Raw genomic sequence first — 20,723 nt, 5'->3', positions numbered from 1 at the left:
TGAACCAGACACAGGCAGTGCAGTATAGGATATGCATAACCTTTCCAAAACATCACATTCTGGACACATGGACAATTGCACAACATCTACTATATGACCTGGACATACACATACAACTTTACACAAAAATTGCTTTATTCCTATATACTTTCACCACCAGTTGTGGGTATATTAAATCACTAATTGGGGAATTCACCAGAATAATATGCCTGTATTCGAAATTCTCCCTCTCATCTATACCTCACGCTTAGATTATCCGAACTGGGATGTAATAAATCACCATAATCCCGTGCATCATAATTATATCAGTAGCTATCTGTCTTTTTTCTTCTTTTTTTTGCAATCACATCCGCTCACAGCAAACAACAGTAAAACGAAAGAATTTTGTTTCTCAACACTGACAACGTATAGTTTTGCTTTGACAGCGTTTATGTGTGAGAATGTACTTGAGAAATGCAATATGTGCATGGTCATATCACGTCCTAAAAATAGAGTAATGCAATAATTACCTGAAAGCTAAATGCTAAATGACAGTGGTTGCATGCTGGAGCCCATCCTTAAACTGCAGTCTAACTATTGTTGGTCCAACTTTATCTATTTTATTCTTCTAGACTGGTGCAACGCATCATACAAGGCTGGACATTACATTTTCGCCGTGGCCCGAGGACAACAGAGAAAGGTGATCGGGTCACAGAAATCTGTATTTGCACATCTTTCTTGCAAAGAAAAAATGAAGAACAACACACAGGTCACATACTGCATGCATTCCAGCTAGATGCTTCTCGACAAGACCAATGTTACCAGAGCACCATTAGTCTCCCATGGCCATAAACCTCGGTCTGTTGTGATACAGCCAAACCCGCTATTCCTTTTTTTCTCTAATGGCCAAATTGGACAATAAAATTTATCTATCAATGACAAAATTTGACGTATGTATACCCCCAACGTTAATAATTTTCATGAACATAATGTGTCATGGGGAAAAAACAAAACCTGTTTATATCTCAGTTCATCATTCATTGATGTGGTATGACTTTATGAACTTTGTCAAAGTGCATGCTATTCGAATTATGTTAATGACGCCATTTAAGCACTTTTTCATAGTAATATGTTGCTTACACCATTATACCGTACCTGCCAAAATTGACATTATTATCGTGGTCCATAAATTGCATTATTTCTTCATGAATTTCACTTCGTAGGTATGGCTTTCTTTCTATCTTCAAACTCACAAACCATTTATGAAACCCTTTGCTATACCTGCAGTCTCTTCACGTAATTTCATGACTTTTGACTGTTTTGATATTTGATGACATTTTGTTTTCTTCCTGATTTTTCGTCATGTTTAGGGGCATTCAAAATATTAAATTTGATGCAACAAGAAACATTTATGTTCAGCCTTCCCTAATGGACGCAGGTACACTGCAGTCATTGTGTACTGTCTACTTGTAGAAAATAAATGTGACCGTGCATCACAAAACCAACAAAAGGTCGCAACCCTTAATTTTACATCAGGACTCACTGAAACGCTCATCTGTTTCACCATTCAGTGCTGAAACAGGCAAACCAGATCAATCTTAAGTCTTTCACATCTATTCTTCTTCACTACACTATTTCTCATAAGTTTGGGGTCATTATACATGCATGGTAAAGTGTGTTTTCAGCAGTTTTTTTACAACCTCTTTTTTGTTGTAAAGTGAGGGAGATCAAGTATATTATGTTTCAGCATGGAAATCCCATATCATCTTCCAAACCCTTAGACACACTCTTCACTTTGAAGTAACAAGCAATGCTACTGCTTGTAAAGTTGGCATCATAGCCTGGACAGAATATGTTACTAGAGCATGCTCTATTTCAGCTTAATCTGATAATCCCTTCGTTGCTGTTGATCCTGTGGTTTAGATCCCGTTTTTGTCCCATACACGGCACAGCTATGTATACTGTTTGGTGAAGATTTAAAAAGCGCATGAATACACCCAGTACTTCAGATCCTCTTTCCTCAGTTCACACTTTTCAACAATGTGTGATTTCTTTCCAATAGTTAGATTAGTTAGGAGAGTCCATTTGAATTGAATACATCATTTAAAGCTCAGAGTGCGTTCTTTTAGAATTTGCCCTAAACCTAAGAAATTCATGTCTTGTGACTTTTTGTCGGTTTTGAGATTCAGGGTCTCAAAAAGATAAATGAAAGAGAAACACAAAAGAAAACCGATATCATTACCTATGTCTCGTATTTATCGCATTTGAATTGTGCTTCGATCGTATATCATTCCTGCTTAATGAAAATAAAGAATATGTCATTGTTTTTCTTCGATGGATAGATTCATGTTTGGTAGACATGCCGATATCAATGTACACAGGAGCGGATCCAAGAATTCCATAAAAAGGGGGGTCCATTGGCTGACGTTGTCTTTTTATTTCTATCGTTTTAACAAAAACAAAATAAAAGAGGCGGGACACGCTCGGTGCGCCCACCTCTGCTGGATCCCTAACAGGTACATTAATGTAGATTGAATTGATGAAAATGTTCGGTTCTTTCCAAGTGCTAGTAGAAAACCTGCAAGGGCTTCAATCTCTTGGGCCTGTTTTTACAAAGCTAAAGCCCTCACTATTATAATACAACTGCTATACAGATGACATAAGCAGATGCCACTGTCGGCATCTAATGACAAGAATTCGCCATGATAGGATGGAGTGGTATGAAAGAAGCTTTCTGAATAGCCAGCATCAACGCAGACTCTGTTATGGTGCGTGTGTTAAAAACGGAAGACTGAGTGATTTTTCAGCACCATCGTCGAAGTTATGGATTGTTTTGACCACTTTTTTTTTCGTATATATACGGAGCCCAGGGAGAGACATGTGAAAAAATATTTCTATTTCATCAAAGCAAGATATAATTATCTCTTATCAGATGAGATATTGTGTCATTTTGATGAGATATTTTCTTAATTTCATGAGAGTAGCAAGTCAGTTCTTTTTAAATGCGATTATTGACAATACAGGTATTAAGCTACACAGAAATTGAGTAGTTCCATGACATGGGTCCAAAAAGAAAGAATTTCGACCTTCTGCCGGAATTAAACTGACCTGAAAGAAAAACAACAATAACTAGCAATCTGCCGAATAGAGATTCAAATTGGCAAGTGTTTATTATGTTAGTTATGATTAGGACGTATACAGAAAACTTCAGTTGATTGTTGTTCACATGTATACCACATAATACATGTACATGACGGCACAACTCAAAATTATTACCAAAAAATATACACAAAAATGAACGAATGCAAATCATAATCTCTGCAGGCAGCACATGCAGCATACATAATAGTATTACAACTTGAATTTCTACAGTGCATTTAGAATAAAACTTTCATGTTATCATTTTCATCAACAAATATTTGTGGAAGAAGAATTTGTAAACGGCTTTATAATTATTATTGTGCGTGAATTACAATCCAAAAATACTGAATGATAGACGTGCCACTCCATGGTACCGTTTCATGAAAGTTGTCAGAGCTGACAAGTTGTCAAGGCTAACTAAATTGATGAAACATCCCCCAGGAACCCATACCATAGTTATGTTTTTTTTTTTTCTTTATCATCCAATTAGAAACAATAATAGAAAATTAAATGGTTCAAAGAATCTCCCGCATCACATCACCTACACAGGATATCTCAGCTCATGAAAAATAATTAGACACGTATAGGCTATAGCAAATAAAAAAAAAAAGACATGTCCTGAAACAAGGCTAATTTTTCAGGAGCCTGGCGTGGCGAAGCGTACACTTGACTACGTGTAGTCAACTTGACGTTACGTGTGCCTACACCTCGCGTAACGCGTGGTGGACTACGTGTAGTGCCAGGTACAACCACACGTTACGCCAGGGTACACGTCGCGTAACGTGTACCCACACGTCGCGTAACGCGTACCCACACCACACGTAACGTGTGGTGTGGGTACGCGTAACGCCAGGTCGGGCTCGCCTATGGGTTTTGCACAGTGAAGCCTGACCTGGCGTTACGCGTACCCACACCACACGTTACGTGTGGTGTGGGCACGCGTTACGCGACGTGTGGGTACACGTTACGCGACGTGTACCCTGGCGTAACGTGTGGTTGTACCTGGCGCTACACGTAGTCCACCACGCGTTACGCGAGGTGCAGGCACACGTAACGTCAGGTTAACTACACGTAGTCAAGTGTACACGACGCCACGCCAGGCTACTGGAAAGTTAGCCGTGCGTAAGGCTTATAGCCTTTTAAAAAATAATAAAATGAAAATTGTAATACAGATCTATACTTTAGTAGTCAGTCTACAGACAACAGTACATTATCATAATCTTTTATCTATCATTCTTACAAATCGTGCCTTATTATCATTTTTATCACCATTGACAAATTACCTTTCATATGAAATAAGCTAACGTTGGCTGTGGCGGACTAGACTGCCGATTGAAGACACGTATAACGTAACTACAGACAGACGTATGGCAGGATTGTACCGCACGAATTGCGAAGTAACGGATCTACTCTGAGTGTACTCGACATTGCACCCTTCTGTGACAGTAAGTTCATTTGATTATTTTTCGCCCATGATATTGATTAATAGCAATACAAACTATTGGTCTACCACACTAATGTGTCTCATGTCATACAGAATTGCAGTTAATACGAAAACTGTAGGTACACGATTAGAAAATGCACTCCAAAATTGCTCGACTTGTCCGTCTTCCAGCCCTGTACTTTCACTTTTCCTGACTGTGTAGCCCGCCGAAGCTCTGGGGGAGCACGCCCGTCGTGATTGCCATGAATGGATATGTGGCCTTGTGGGTTGTGTATAGGTATAGGCGCTGATGATGTACCGTCGTATCCATGACCAAATCTCAATAATTACACAGAACCAAACTACATCAGCGCCTTATTTTGTACTAGTACTGTAGTAGGCTCCTATATAAATAGACCTAGACCTACTTATTGTGAACAAGTAGGAATAGGCCTAAATATTGTTATTCTATTTTCAGCAAGTGTAATACAATGTAACGTTAGATCTACATGTTTGACGTACGACAGTATGCAAAAGACAAATTAGACAGTACAGTAGAATCTATACCTAGTATTTACCCTCGTAATTCTCAAAATTATCAAATTTGTAAAGTGCATATTAAGGTGAGACTTGAAAATTATAGTCAATGCAAGGCCAAACAATGATGAAAAGGAACAGAGGCACCGGTACAGATTATGTTGGCCATCTATGGTTGGACATGGAAAATTGACAGGTCATTGGGGTAGTCATTCTGTGATTTTTTTTTTCTTTTTTGCTAATTTCCATGATCATGGAATCCATGCATATATATGTAAATACAGGGCTGCCAACTCTCACTCATTGAGAGTGAGACTCACTCATTTTGGTCCTTTCTCACTCTAAAACTTTATTTCATTTGCATGCATTTCTATTGATCTCACTCATTTTGACTCCGAAATTATAGCATTGGCCTATGGGAGTCTCACTCTCAAGTAGTTTCCAATGTTGGCAGCCCTGTAAATATGTATGATATAGGTATGTTGATCAGTACGTTGGGGATTCTTGGAACAGCAGAACAATTTACTTATCAACTGATAGACATGGAGTATTTCCCCAGCATACTAGCAAAGGCATAATATTTTGCTTTTTTTTTTTAATTCTTCACACATTGCTTATCTTCACATAATGACATACAATGCACATGGGGCATGTTACTTTTTCCCCCCAGTTCACTTATGTTTTGAATTCTTAGGCAAAGAATATCTATTGATAAGTACTGTAATCTTCCTAGACTTATTTTACTGATCACTAGCCTGAACAGACGCCGTGCAAAAATGTAAAGCATATGGCATCGCAACTTCATTTACAGCGACATTGCTGTGTATGATCACATTAAAAAAATGTGAAGTTAAAATCAATACATTAGAAAGGGTTGGGAACCACTTTGCTGTAATAAAGTCAAAAGATTGTGATGTCAGCCTGGACCATAGCAGCAGTATATCATTTCAGAAAAGATAAGATAAATACAATGATATCTTGGGCTGACAACAGTTATTAGTGTATTACCAATATGTATGCCTTAAAAAAGGAAAAATCAAAAAATTAAAATATACAGTGAACTTCATTTACTCAAAGATGAGGAAATTTGATCTTGAGGTGTTCAAATTTCTGTCAGGTGGCATATATGTAACATGTTTTATTTTTCTTCACTTTGCTGACTGAATCAGTTCTTAAACTATAAACAGTATGTTGTGTCTGCAGAATATCTAATGTGGATATGAATGTAGACGTATTATGTATGTGTGTCCCAATTGGAAGTTTATCATTGGTCAGTAACTAATATCATACTCCTCTTGGTCACCACATTTCACTTTCCCATTCCTATTTCTCGTAACAAAACAATATGTGATCATTCCTTCTCCCCACAACCCTCTCCCACTCACACAAAAATGTCATATGACAGGTGATCATAGACGGTTATGGGCAAGTAAACAAGCTTTTCTTTTTCATTCAGGTTGACTGAGGAGTGTGTGATCCTTAAGTCAGTGGGCACAAGTCAAAGCCAATAAACCTTGAATGCTACTTTGTAAGGTTAATCTAGATCTTTTACCCTTATTCTAAATCACTTAACTCCTCAAAATCCTTTGCCTTGATGAATTTTTTGGACGTCAAGTTATTGCTGTCTGAGGATCTTGACTTTTTCATATTTTCATTGAATTTCAGTTTCCACAGTGATTGTTGTTGTTGTTGTTGTTGTTTTGTTTTTGTTTTGTTTTGTTTTGTTTTTTTTTGGGGGGGGGGGGGCAAAGGGTTGTGATCTGCCATTTACCACTGTCCTGGGGGCCGTTTCATAAACTTGTCATCAGTGACAAGTTGTCATAGATGTGACAAGCTACAGAAATCCTTGCATCTGATTGGCTGAGAGCAAATTTGTCATAGAAATGTGGCAGTTGTCACTAAAAACAAGTTTTATGAAACAGGCCCCTGAAGTTGTGTACAATCAAATTATCAAAGTTACTGTTGTGTCTTATCACCATGATGTAGCTCAAGAAGTGACTGGGACTGTATTGACATGAATTGAGAGGAAGACTGTCAGTCCATGCTTCACCCAGACAGTGCCAATCTTACCGATGTGTGTTTTGCTCATTAAAATCTGGAAAAGCAAGTGATAGCTTAGTGGTGAGTATATCATCAAGTACATCAACCGCTATAATGTATCATGAATCACAATTTCTAATGAAGTTATACAGTAGGTAAAACTGTATTTTTACGAGGTTCAGGGTTCTTGTACATGGAATATGGGAGGATGTTTCTGTTCAGAGCAAACAGCTACAGTGTAAGAATCAGTTTAACATTTGAGATAATTTTTTTTTATTTCTTTTTTTTAGCACCTTTTGGTGCCTTTACCAAAGAAATGGATCAAAAGCCAAGCCTGCAATACTGAGTCCCACCTCCCTGGAAATGTCAACTGTAAGTTGTTACACCATGAGATTTGTCTTGTGTGGGAGAGTTAGCCACTCAGTATTGTTTGTGACTTGTGTAAGGATTCAGTCAAAACTTTATATTGTAGGAATAATAATAAATTAAAATATAAGAAATAATAAGGAATACACAAGTATATGCCTACATTAAGTTTTCACTTTCCAGTTGGTAATCTCGCAGTAGGCATGAATTAAGCAAATATCAATTTGCAAATCTGGTGACAGAAATGCACACATGTTTACAAATTTCATGTGCGCAGTTTAAATGGGTTTAAGGCATAGTTGCAGTACATGAGAATGAAATGCACATTACATTCTCATGTACTCATGCACATGCATTGTGTGGAATGAATCAGCATATGAACTTTATGAAAGTTCATACGCAGACATTTTGTGATGTGATGTTTACTGAATATCAACTTACCTCGTTTAAAATGATATTCTTGACAGTAATGAATCATAGTGTGTGAATGAGGTTGAGACATTACTACATCTTCAGGCTCCTTTTCATGTTCAGGCTCCTTTATTGAGTGCTTGAGTGCACTAAAACCCCTACAAATATGATTTGTTTGATGAATTTCAGGCCTTCAAGTCATAGATGCTTGGGGATGTTGACTATTTCATACTTTCAGGGAATTTCATTGTCCTGGGTTTAGTGTTTTATTTGTTGTTGCTGTGGGGGGGGGGGAGGGGGTTGATCTGTCACCTGCCACTGTACAATCAAGTTATGAAAGGTTGACTCTTGTGTTTATTACCATGAATTAGCTGAAGAAATGCATCAGCTGGGGAATTGATCGACATTAAGAGGGAGACTATCAGTCCACCCATTGCCAAGCTACGCTGCAACAAGACAGTGCCAATCTTCTTGACATGCATTTTGCTCTTCTGTAGCTGGAAAAACAAGGAGTTATGTGGTGAGTGTTTCACTGAGTATGTGAACTCATCCAAACTACTATCATTGTATTAACCTCAACTGTTTAGGAAGATAAAAGAGGGGGAAGGGAGGGATGGAGGTAATCTTAGTTAGGCTCCTCCCAGGCCCCCTCCCCCTTCCAGATCTCAACAGTGCGATTGCAATTTGTAGTTGACAGTATTCGGAGCATGAAAAGATGTTATTCATTGATTTTAATCAAGAAAAGAAAAAATAATCATGCTGTTGTGAAATTTGACTGAAAGCACAAATTTCATTGCAACTGTACCACGTTTTCGAGCATATCTTGGTCTGACATGCATGTACATATATTTTATATGCAATTTCCTCCTGGGTGTCTAAAATTTGGTCTCTATAGGGAAAATGCGGCAGACACTTGAAATGAAGAAGTTGTGAAACATCACAGCCACAGTTTTTCTGCGAAGACGACATTGCTAGGAATGCTGAGGGGGACCTTCCAGCCCCCTCCTCGACAGCTTATAGTGAGGGTTAAAAGCAATGCTTTATATCATATTCTGGGTTCTTGTGTATGTCATGCAAGAACACCAGCTAGTGTCAGTTTGACATTTGAAATTATTATTTTTTTAAAAGCAGCTATTGGTGTCTTAACCAATTAAGAAATAAAAAACTTGCACTGATATCAACATTATGTTATTGGAGCACTGGACATGTCTTGCAGACAAGAATTTAGCCACTTAGTAATTGTTTATTATTGATCGTAAGATATTGTGAAAGCCATATACATGTACATTAAACTGTTGAAATATGATTGAATGATTGTACAACGCTTAATAGAAATGTATCACACAATTTTAATGAATTCACACACAAACAAACTCACAAGAACATGTGTATGCCAATTTTTACTTCCCAATTGGTATTCTCACAATAGGTATTGGTAAGCAAATATTAATTACAGATATATGGTGGCAGAAATGCACACGTGTCTACAAATGAATGCAGAGCTGCACAGACATATTTACAATACATAAGAATAATAATGCATAACATAATGATGAGAACATAAAACTTTATGGCAGTTCATAGGCAGGAATTTTGCAATGCAGTTTGATTATAGATAATAATTCACTCCATTGAAAGGACATTTTTTTCAAATTTCATATTCTGTGTATAAAGAGGTCAGACATCATCTCATATTAAAGGGGCATTCCGGACGATTTTCATAATTTCACATCATGAAGTACATAAATCAACAGCTCCATGTATAGATTCGTGGAATTTATTGTGGTCCTTGAGCAGAGAAACCAATAAATTGAAAATCTTAAACAAATTACACTGAACAGTGTTGATGACATCAGAGCCTCATATATTTCATAAATGTAGCAGTGTAATTCCATTACAATACCACTTGCTCAACAAGTTCACCTGTGAAAAATCTATGCATGCCTTCTTCTTTTGTTCTGCTTCCTTGAGCCCCAACTCATGCATTCTTATCATGCTTATGGTGAGGCTGGCATGTCATCATCCTTGTTCATTGCAATTTGTTATAAATTTTGAAAACATTCTCATTCCTTATCCCAATCACTATAAATTCTGAAATTCTGTACTCAGTTTAACTGATTTATAGCTGTTCAAATGTAAAAGTCTGAAAATCATCCGGAGGTCCCCTTTAAGTCTCACTTTCCTTAAAAAATGGAAATTTTCTTCATTTTCTGATAATGATCGACTACAGCAGTCTACATAATTCAGATGTCTTTTGGCGTATTGTAATGCATGAAATAGGCCTTCACAAGAGTCTTCATGTTTGCTATGTCAAATCTTCCTGTTTGTTTGTTTGTTTGTTTGTTTGTTTGTTTGTTTTCTTTAATATGGGGAGGTTAACATCTCAGTGCATATATCTTAACACAAGACACATGTTAGATTCTTGGGAGATGTTTTATGTGTGAAGTATAATCTCATTTTCTTTGTCCACTTTCTTTTTCTGAAATTTCTTGTCTCTTATGAAGGTATAACTCAGTTGACTCAATCATCATACTCGGCAAGCTTGAAGTTGGAAGGTGGTACTATTTAAGCACGCAAAGGATGAGTAGCTCGCTGTCGACAGTCAGTGGAGATAAAAGAAGGCAGTAATCTTTCTGAAGACATTTCATCAGGCTGCCGGGGTCATCACTCTCTGCAAGCAAGGGAAGAAAGTCATGAGCAGACAGTGGTCAGAGGCTGCAACACTCACAAATTCATCACAACTCATCGAAGTATTGGTGCTTGACTATGATTTCAATTAGAAACTTGTGGATATTTCCCTTCTGGAAGAGCTCATTCTTTGTACAGTACACAGATGATGAGGCACAATGTCATTCTTTGTGTGGTTAAGCCAGTAGTCAAGCACTGGTGTGGAGCATCCACATAGAATATATGTTACAGAGCCATGCTTTGTTCATTTCTGTGGCAAGAAATGATCTCATCACTTAACCGTGCCCTATGTCCACGGCATCTTGATGCACAGAAATGGGAGCCTTAGTTTCAACATTTCTTGAGAGTTTAGTGACAGTAATGGCTCCTTATATTGAATAATCTGACCATGCAACTCATCACAATAGCAGGTCAATATCGATTTCTGTTGTTGTTGTTGTTGTTGGTCTCTGCAACTGAAATCGTGTACTGCAGTTCTGAAATTCCAACTGTCCTAGAGGTATTGCAAATAATCTCATTTTTAGCACTTATTCACATGCTCTGCTATTTTACATTAAACAACTCTTTCATGTTATCTCTGAGGAGTAAGATAAGATGACTGGCTCTTCAAAACTCAGCAAGGCATGCATTTTCAATATCTGCCTTTTCAAATTTACAATGTGCTTTCATTCTGGAATTTACTCTTTAACATAACTCAAAACTGACAATTTCTTTCACTTTGAGAGCATTAACTAAAGGGACGGTGTATAAAATGGTGATTGTGCACGGAGCTTTGTTCTTGGTCTACAGTGTAAAATGTATACAAGCATTCAGTATGAAAAGGACAAGATGATTGTTTTGCAACAAGTAGATTTTAGTGGGGCATAATGCATTTCTCATATAGTATATGAAATCATGTGCTTTTATGATTAATGGTGTGACCGCATCAAATATGCAGACCGTGAAAGTGTTTTTTACATGGTGAAAGCCACAGATAACAAATGACATATGTGAATAAGAATGTTTACTAGTATATGTGCGTGTATGTATGTGTCAATATACATATCAGGGGTGGATCCAGAAATTCTGTAAAGGGGGGGGGGGGCAACTAATATTCCTGGTGCCACTTCCAGGTTTCATTTCATTTTTTTTTCTTTTTATATCTTTTGTTTTTAACCTAAAATAAAGGGGGGGGGGTGGTGTGGGCCATTTGCGCCCCCTAGATCCGCCACTGCATATCTATATTTCGTGTACATATATATATTATATATATATATATATATATATATATATATATATATATATATATGTGTGTGTGTGTATATAGATAGCTTATGTCGGATACATTCAAACTTTAAAAGAAAAGTAAACAACCACTGCACAAATACTAGTAAAAAGATTTTCAATGCAGAAGTATAGCAGTTTGATTAATGAGTAAAAGTTGTCGCAGATATGGACATTTGTCGCAAGGTTAAGAGCTGTGACAAAATTTCACCAGATTTTGTTTGGTGGTGCTAATGAATACTTTCATTCTCAAAATATGTTTGTTTTCATTGTTTCCAATTGGATGATTTTGGGGAACAATGCAATGGTATGCCAGGTTCCTTGAGTGATATGTTTATCCTTCACTATTTACAGACTGCAATATGCACACAATGACTGTAACAAAGCAATTTAGAAATAACTTTCAATAGCTGTGAAGAGTAATGGTGATCTGCCATCACGTGACGATAGCTCAAATACATGCAATTAGTGAGCCGTGAGATCTTCTTCCATTTTCTAGGCAAGGAAGACATATAGGAACAATGGAAATGCTCACAAATTTTCAGTGACCCGTTTATCTCTTACTGTTGTCCCTAGACCAATGATAATGTTCAGCCTTGTATTAGGTTATTGCAACAAAACCAACATTTCAAGTACACACTGTAATACATATAACTGAAATTGGGCCAAGAAGCAGAAGCATGTTCATTGGTACATACTAGAAGTGGCATGAGCATATGGACCATGGCGGCAATTGCATTACTGTATTTTATTGATATGTGCATTACATAATTAAAATTGTGATTTCATTGAAAATATGATTCTCAAAACAAAAAATTGTAAAATTTGATGGGAAAACAATTGTTTTGTTGTTGTGAGCCGAAATGATTGCATGAATGACAGATGATGGTTATCTGATGCTTGTGATTGTGATAAAGAGCAAGGTAGATAAAAGGGGGAATCTTTGGAAACTGGCAAATTATTCTGATAAATTCCATATTCCATAGATCCACAAGTTAAAAGTGAAAGTAGTAATAAAGTTATAGAAAAAACTGAATTGTATGTATGTGATCGTTTGTGTGTGTGTGTGTGTGTGTGTGTGTTTATGTGTGTATGTAAGGTGTGAGTGACTGTGTCCATCAGTGTTTAGCAGCTCAAATTTTCTCTGCCTTTTTCTGCTCCACAAGCTCTCTTCTCTCCTCTCCTCTGCTCTCCTTTCCGATCTCCCTCTCCCTTTCTTTTTCCTGTTTTTTTTTCTCTCTCTCTGTGGCTAAACTGACCCTCTCCGGTTGTTTCATTTTCTCCTCAAACAATCAGTTTCCAGTTGTGGTTGAAAAGGAAGAATTTAATTGCTCAGCCAACGACCTAAATTAAACAATAACGTAACTGGCATCTATGTTCATCACTATTATGTGGACCAAATACTGTACAGGTACTGTAATGATCAGTGCAAAGTGATACTGAAGAACAGTATACTGAAGAAGCGGTAAAAACAAATGAAAGTAACATGAAACAAATGCCTACACATATAGGATATATAACATAAGAAAAAATAAGAAACAATCACAAAAATCATAATCCGTGAAATTAACGCCATAGGCCTATTCATTAAAAGTCAACAGACTACACTAAAAAGTATCGATTTCATTTTAGCAGACACAAAGTAAAAAAACAAAACACTCTCATTAAAAATGAAATAATGAAATCATAATTCCGTAACTTAGATATTCTTCCCCTACACAAGATATCTCAGCTCATCAAAATTATTTAGACACGTATTTTTCCCCTACACAAGATATCTCAGCTCATTAAAAATATTTAGACACGGATCGACTATAGCAGATTAAAAAACAAAAACATATCCTGAAACAAGGCTAATTTTTCAGGAGCCTGGCGTGGCGTCGTGTACACTTGACTACGTGTAGTCAACCTGACGTTACGTGTGCCTACCCCACGCGTAACGCGTGGTGGACTACGTGTAGCGCCAGGTACAACCACGCGTTACGCCAGGGTACACGTCGCGTAACGTGTACCCACGCGTCGCGTTACGCGTGCTTAAGCACACGTTACGTGACGTGTGGGTACACGTAACGTGACGTGTACCCACGCGTTACGTGTGGTCAGGCACGCGTAGGTGTTTCGAGGTACGTGTAGTTACCTGACGCATTGACCCGAACGGCTTGCCATATGTACCCACACGTCACGTAACGCGTGGTCAAGCACGCGTAACGCGACGCGTGGGTACACGTTACGCGACGTGTATCCTGGCGTAACGCGTGGTTGTACCTGGCGCTACGCGTAGTCCACCACGCGTTACGCGTGGGGTAGGCACACGTAACGTCAGGTTGACTACACGTAGTCAAGTGGCCACTCCGGCACGCCAGGGTACTGAGAAATTAGCCTTGTTTCAGGATATGTTTTTGTTTTTTTAATCTGCTATAGTCGATACGTGTCTAATTAATATTTTTGATGTGCTGAGATACCTTGTGTATGGGGATGACTGTCTAAGTTATGGAATTATGATTTCATAATTCTACTTGGAATGATAGCATTTTTGTGCTACTTTGTGTCTGCTAAAATGAAATCAATATTTTGTATTGTAGTCTGTTGATTTTTAATGAATAGGCTCATGGCGTTTGTTTTACAGATTACTATAAGATTTTTGTCATTGTTTCTTATTTTTTCTCATGTTGTATATCCTGAATGTGCAGACTGTTGTTTCATGTTATTTTCATTTGTTTTTAAACTTCTTCAGTACTGTTCTTCAGTCATATTGTACACTTATCATTACAAGTAGAGTATTTGGTCTACGTAATGGTGATGAAAACAGATGGCAGTTACGTTATTATCTAATTTAGGTCGTTGGCTGAGCAGTCAAATTCTTCCTTCACCACAACTGGAAACTGATTGAGGAGAAACTGAAACAACCAGAGAGGGTCAGTTTAGCCACAGAGAGAGAGAGAGAGAGAGAGAGAATGGTACTAGGGTGACGAAAACAAAAAGACGTTAACGGTCACGATAAAATCGATTAAACGTCGATTCAAGTTCAAGTTGATTTACTTCATCAACAACAAAATAATGAGGGATACAATGGATGTTCGCTTATACAGGGCTCGACACTAACGGTTGCCCGGGGCCACCAAAAACGCACGTCGGGCCACCAAAAAAAAAGTCGGATGTTTGCCTTTACTTTTGGAAATGAACAGCGGTAACAATCGGCTCCGTAAGATGCTACAATAAATGTCAGATGTTTGCTTTTAATTTTAGAAATTAATTACGAAGAGATTCAGCTCCGTACGGTCCTAAAATTAATGTCAGAAATCAAATAAGGATAACATTCGGCTGTGGAAGATGCTGAAATGAATGTCGAATGTTTGCTTTGACGTTCGAAATGGATAATAATAATAACATTCAACTCCGTGCGATGATAAAATAAATGCCGGATGTTTGTTTTTACGTTCGAAAGTAAATAGCAATAACATTCAGCTCCGAAAGATGCAAAAGTAAATGTCGAATGATCCCTTTGACGTTCGGAAATGAATAACAATAATATTCAACTCCGTACTATGATTGAATAAATGTCGGATGTTTGTTTCACTTACGAAAGTAAATAGCAATAACATTCGGCTCCGGAAGATGCCAAAATAAATGTCAGATGATTGTTTTTACGTTTGGAAGTGAATAGTAGTAACATTCTGCTCCATATGAAGCTAAAATAAATGTCGGATATTTGCTATTACATTTCGAAATGAATAACAGTAACATTCAGCTGCGTTTGATAATAAAGTATATGTCTGATGTCTGCCTTGACGTTCAAAAATGAAAAACAGTAACATTCGGCTCCGTACGATGCTAAAGTAATTGTCAGATGATTCATTTCACTTTCGGAAGTGGACAGCAGTAACATTCGGCTCAGTACGATAATAAGATAAATGTCGGATGTTTGCTTTGAAATTTGGAAATGAATAACGGTAATATTCTGCTCCGTGCGATGCCAAGATAAAAACAGATTGCTGCTTTTACATTTGGAAATGATTAAACGGTATCAATCGGCTCAGTCAGATGCTAAAATGAATAGCGGATGTTTACTTTCACGTTCGGAAATAAATAAGGATAACATTCATCTCCGTAAGATACTAAAATGAATGTCGGTTGTTTGCTTTTACATTTGAAAATGATTAACGTTAACATTCGGCTCCGTAAGGTGTTAAAATACTAGCAAATGTTGGATGATTGCTTTTACAATAATAAATGAATAGCGATAACTTTCGGCTCTTTACAATGCTAAAAAAACATGTCAGATGTTTACAAATGTCTGAAAATTCTCCCACTTTCTCATTTCAAAGTAAGTTTTGACCAACTAAATAGGCATCAACAAACTTTTATAATAATCTATAAGCCTATTTGCTAAATCTTAGAACTCAGAATACCGGTTAGATGATTGAATTTTCTATTCATTCATTCTAGACATGGGTACCTGTATTACTTCAGTAATACTTGATATTTATTTTTCTATGTTTAGTAGGACAGAATTAGTCTTTATGTTTTTTTATTTTCTTTCGGGCCACCAAAAAATGGAAATCAATGATTTTGGTGGCCCGATCGGGCCACCAAAAATTAAAGTTAGCGTGGAGCCCTGGCTTATACAATAAGTAATGTCACGAAATCAGTAGGACACAGGTAAATTATTATCAGAGATACAAATAAGTGTTATATCATTATGATAAACTCAGAATAAAAGTTGTTGGAAATGGAGAGCTTTTAATGTGCAGTACCCTCTTTAAAAAAAGGAGAAAGAGTCAAATTGCACAAAAAAAGGATAATTTGTCTATGTTATTTTAAAAAATACACAGAGTAGAACACACGAACATACATGCACACAGACGCACATCAACCATTACGAGGCAGCTCTCTTGTACGGGAAGAAAAGACATGAAGATTAGTGAGGAAGGTATGGCCACGAAGAGTCCGAGGTGGACAAAAATGGGGGGGGGGAGGAAATGGTGGGTCATAACCGGGGATCTTGAGGCTGAGGAAACTTGGGCTCGCTGAGGTACAAAAAAGAGTAGTACAATAAAACCGGATCAACTACAATTTTGCAAATCAAAAGTAACAAAAGAGTAACTTACTGTGTTGCATAAGAATGTGTAAATTAACTCTATGACTTTAAGGAAACAGTAGTAATATCTATGGCTTCTTTGATACTACTATACAGAGAATTCAAGAATTTTGGTCAAGAAACAAACAAACAAACAAACAACCAAGCAAATAAACAGCAAACAAGCACACAAACAAACAAAACAAAACTGCAACGGTGACGAAATCAGTCCGGTCAAAATGATAATGGTTGGTTATAATATGCATGAACTCATACCACTTTGGGAAGAGCTGCATACTTCTAAATGTGGGATATCACGCAGTTTCCTCCTGAGGTATGTGCTTTGTGTTATGGGGTCTCAAATATGTAAGAAAGTTGTAAAAAAAATGAAGGGCTGACAAAAAGGGGCGGCAACGGTGACAAAATTAATACGCACCGACTTTGGCTATAGGTATAATGCGCCAAATCTTTATCCTATCATACAGTTTGCTTAGAGTTGCACGTTTCACAATGTGAAATATCAAGCGGTTTCCTCCAGGAGATATATGCGTTTTATTAGAGGGGTGAAAATGAAAAGGTTGTAAATAAGGGGTGACGAACAAAAAGAAGCCCATGGTAACCATTGATTCAGTCCTGAATCAGGAAGTTTCCATCAAGATACATAGCTGTTGTGTTCTATGGGTTAGCGGAATCAATACAGAGACAGATGTAAATAAACGGTGACGAAAAAGGTCACAACAGTGACGTTCAGAACGGTTGCACAAAATTAATGTCATGTTAATTGGAGGTGGTTTCTTTGCTTTTGTTTGGGGGGGGGGGGGAGGGGGTAATAACCCCCATTAGAACGGTGCGAATCTAATCTAATTGGCATTTTACCAATTTCATACGTGAATTTTTTTTTTCATCTTTGCAGCCTGCTTTGGAAAGTCTACAGTTGCCCCTCGACTACATTTGAAATGCAATTCGGCACGTTAATCAAAGGATTTATGAAAATGAGATTCTCCCTTGTTATTCCGTATTTAGAGGGATCGTACGGGTTTGGTTGAGAACTAATTTCAGGTTTCTAACATTTTTGGTTGGTGAGGTAATGAGAAACCTCTTATGAAATATGAAAGAGCATGTAGTTGTATGAGGAATTTAATGTTTATTATGTGAAAATTGGTTTTGAAATGGCTGAGATATCCCAAAAAGATATGTGTAATAAAACAAAAAAAAAATATCTCCAATAAAGTGTGGGACGCACACTTTATTACTATCGCTTTGTTTTACTTTGTTTGTGGATATTTCAGTTATTCCAAACCCAATTTTCATCAAATAAACTTTGAATTTCTCTTAAAATGGAATGCCCTGTACTATAAGTGGTTTCCGGGTATCTCTCAAAAAGTTAAAAGCCCAATTCTCATCTCAACCAATTCTGTACCATCCCTTTAAAACCGTATATCCACAGACCTAGATCAACACTGTACTCCTCTGCTTCGCCATATTTTGGGAATAATTTATTTTGGTCGGAAATTTATATTCAAATTTCTAACCTGTAAACTTCATGACTCTTTAAAGAAACTCTAGATATCGCACATTGACAAACGTTATGAAATGACTTCTTAATGCTTTTAATAGGCATACCCAGGGCAAAATAAACTGTTTCGTCACCGTAATATCATATGTGACCGTGCACCTCAAAACGAACATAAAGTCGCACACACTGATTTTGCGTGAGGACTGAAAATAAGTGAAATGGGTCAACCTAGTCGAACTTGACTTTTTCATATTTTCTGAAAGAGCGGGTCTTCTTTTACATTAGGCTAAAATTTGGTATCATAAAACGGGCAGGAAAGTGTGATTTTTAGCAGTTTATCTCAAACATTTTTGGTAGAATATTGTGATTAGGTGTGTCTTTAGAATCCCTTTTTCATTTCTGAAAAACCTTGTCCACACTCTTCACTTTCAACTCTAATAACATTTGAAAGGATAGTGCTACTGCTTTGAAAGTTGGCATTAATTATGGACAGAATGTGTCAATGAGGCATGCTTAATTTCAGTTTAATCTGATAATCCCTTCATTGTTGTTACTCTGGTGGTTTACTTCCTGTTTTTTGTCCCATTCATCGCTCAGCCAGCACGGTTTGGTAAAGATTAAGCGCTTGAATAGACAGTGTACTTCAGGGCCTCTTTTCTCAGTTCACACTTTTCCTGAGTTTGTGCTTTCTTTCCAATATTTAGATAGGTTAGCATGGTTAGGAATGTCCATTTGATTTGAGTTATACATCATTTTAAAGCTTAAAGTCTGCTTTTTCAGAATATGGTCATAACTAAAAATTTATGTCTGGCGACTTTTTGTTTGTTTTGAGATGCAGTGTCACATATTATCAACTTGTGTGTGTGTGTGTGTGTGTGTGCGTGTGTGTGTATTTGAAACGCACTTTCAGAACCGTAAGATATTGAGATGGATGCAATGTAGCATAAGTGTTAGTATACTGGACGAAACTGATTTTTCGTCACCCTTTAAGGATTTTAGTTCCAACAGGGTTATGTCTCAGTGATTTATGGGGGTGGGGGGTCACTCACTCATGTTGCAAGTGTTACCATGGGGAAGAATAAATCAGAACGATACAGTAGTTTGTTTGTTTGTTTGTTTGTTTGTTTGTTTTCTGCCTTTGGCCGGCCTCTTTGTTTGATGGTTGTTTCTACGCCATGCATGACTCATCCTAATGATGTTGTAGATAAGAGCGTATTGGGGCATACAGACGTGACAGAGGAGAGGGTGAGATTTTCTTCTTTGTTTTCATCAATGATACAATCTACAATTGTACATAATCTAGCTCGCCAGTGAGGGTGTGTATTGGGTGCGTTTGTATGTTTTTATATACTAGTACGCGTGTGTGTGCGTGTGTGTGTGTGTGTGTGTGTGTGTGTGTTTGTGTGCGTTTGTGTGTGTGTAGTTCTGTGGTGTGTGTCAGGCTCTAGTCCGTATCAGTGTCGTATCATTAGTCGCCCTCTTGTGTTCACTATCCGCATAAGCCACAAGCTGTCTCTGTTATTTGGCGTTATTGCTGCTAATCGGGAAAGACCGCCACAAATAGCAGCGGGCAAAATTTCACCAGATTTTGTTTGGTTGTGCTAATGAATACTTTCATTCTCGAAATCTGTTCGTTTTCATTGTTTCCAATAATTTGTTGATTTTGGGGAACAATGCAATGGTATGCCAGGTTCCTTGAGTGATATGTTTATCCTTCACTGTTTACAGACTGCGATATGCACAAAATTACTGTAACAAAGTAATTTAGAAATAACTTTCAATAACTGTGAAGAGTAATGGTGATCTGCCAACACTTGACGATAGCTCAAATACATGCAACTAGTGAGCCGTGAGATCTTCTTCCATTTTCTTGGCAACGAAGACATATAAGGACAAAGGAAATGCTCACACATTTTCAGTAACCCATTCATCTATTACTGTTGTCCCTATAGACCAAGGATAATGTTCAGCCCTGTATTAGGTTATTGCGACAAAACCAACATTTAAAGTACACACTGTAATAAATATAACTGAAATTGGATCCAAGAATCACTAGCATGCTCATGAGTACATGTTTACTAGTCGCATGAGCATATCGACCATGGTGGTAATTGCATTACTGTATTTCATTGATATGATACATTACATAATCAAAATGGTGATTTCATTGAATGATGATTCTCAAAGACAAAAAATTGTAAAATTTGATGGGAGAACAATTGTTTTGTTGTTGTGAGCCAAAATGTTTGCATGAAAGATAGATGATGGTTATCTGATGCATG

General features: G+C 37.3%; 1 long non-coding RNA gene across 1 annotated transcript; it reads left to right on the top strand.

The window, feature by feature from the left end:
- Positions 1 to 4,424: 4,424 nt before the first annotated feature.
- On the top strand, positions 4,425 to 11,632 carry LOC140230122 (uncharacterized). The gene is made up of 4 exons (XR_011901358.1): positions 4,425 to 4,565; positions 7,067 to 7,201; positions 8,269 to 8,417; positions 10,402 to 11,632. It is a non-coding gene; the product is annotated as an uncharacterized lncRNA (long non-coding RNA).
- The last annotated feature ends 9,091 nt before the right edge of the window (positions 11,633 to 20,723 follow it).

The sequence above is a fragment of the Diadema setosum genome, chromosome 6 (assembly GCF_964275005.1).
Source record: "Diadema setosum chromosome 6, eeDiaSeto1, whole genome shotgun sequence".
In the NCBI taxonomy this organism is placed as follows: domain Eukaryota; kingdom Metazoa; phylum Echinodermata; class Echinoidea; order Diadematoida; family Diadematidae; genus Diadema; species Diadema setosum.
Note: the sequence above shows the minus strand (reverse complement) of the source record. Positions and strands in the feature narration are given on the sequence as shown.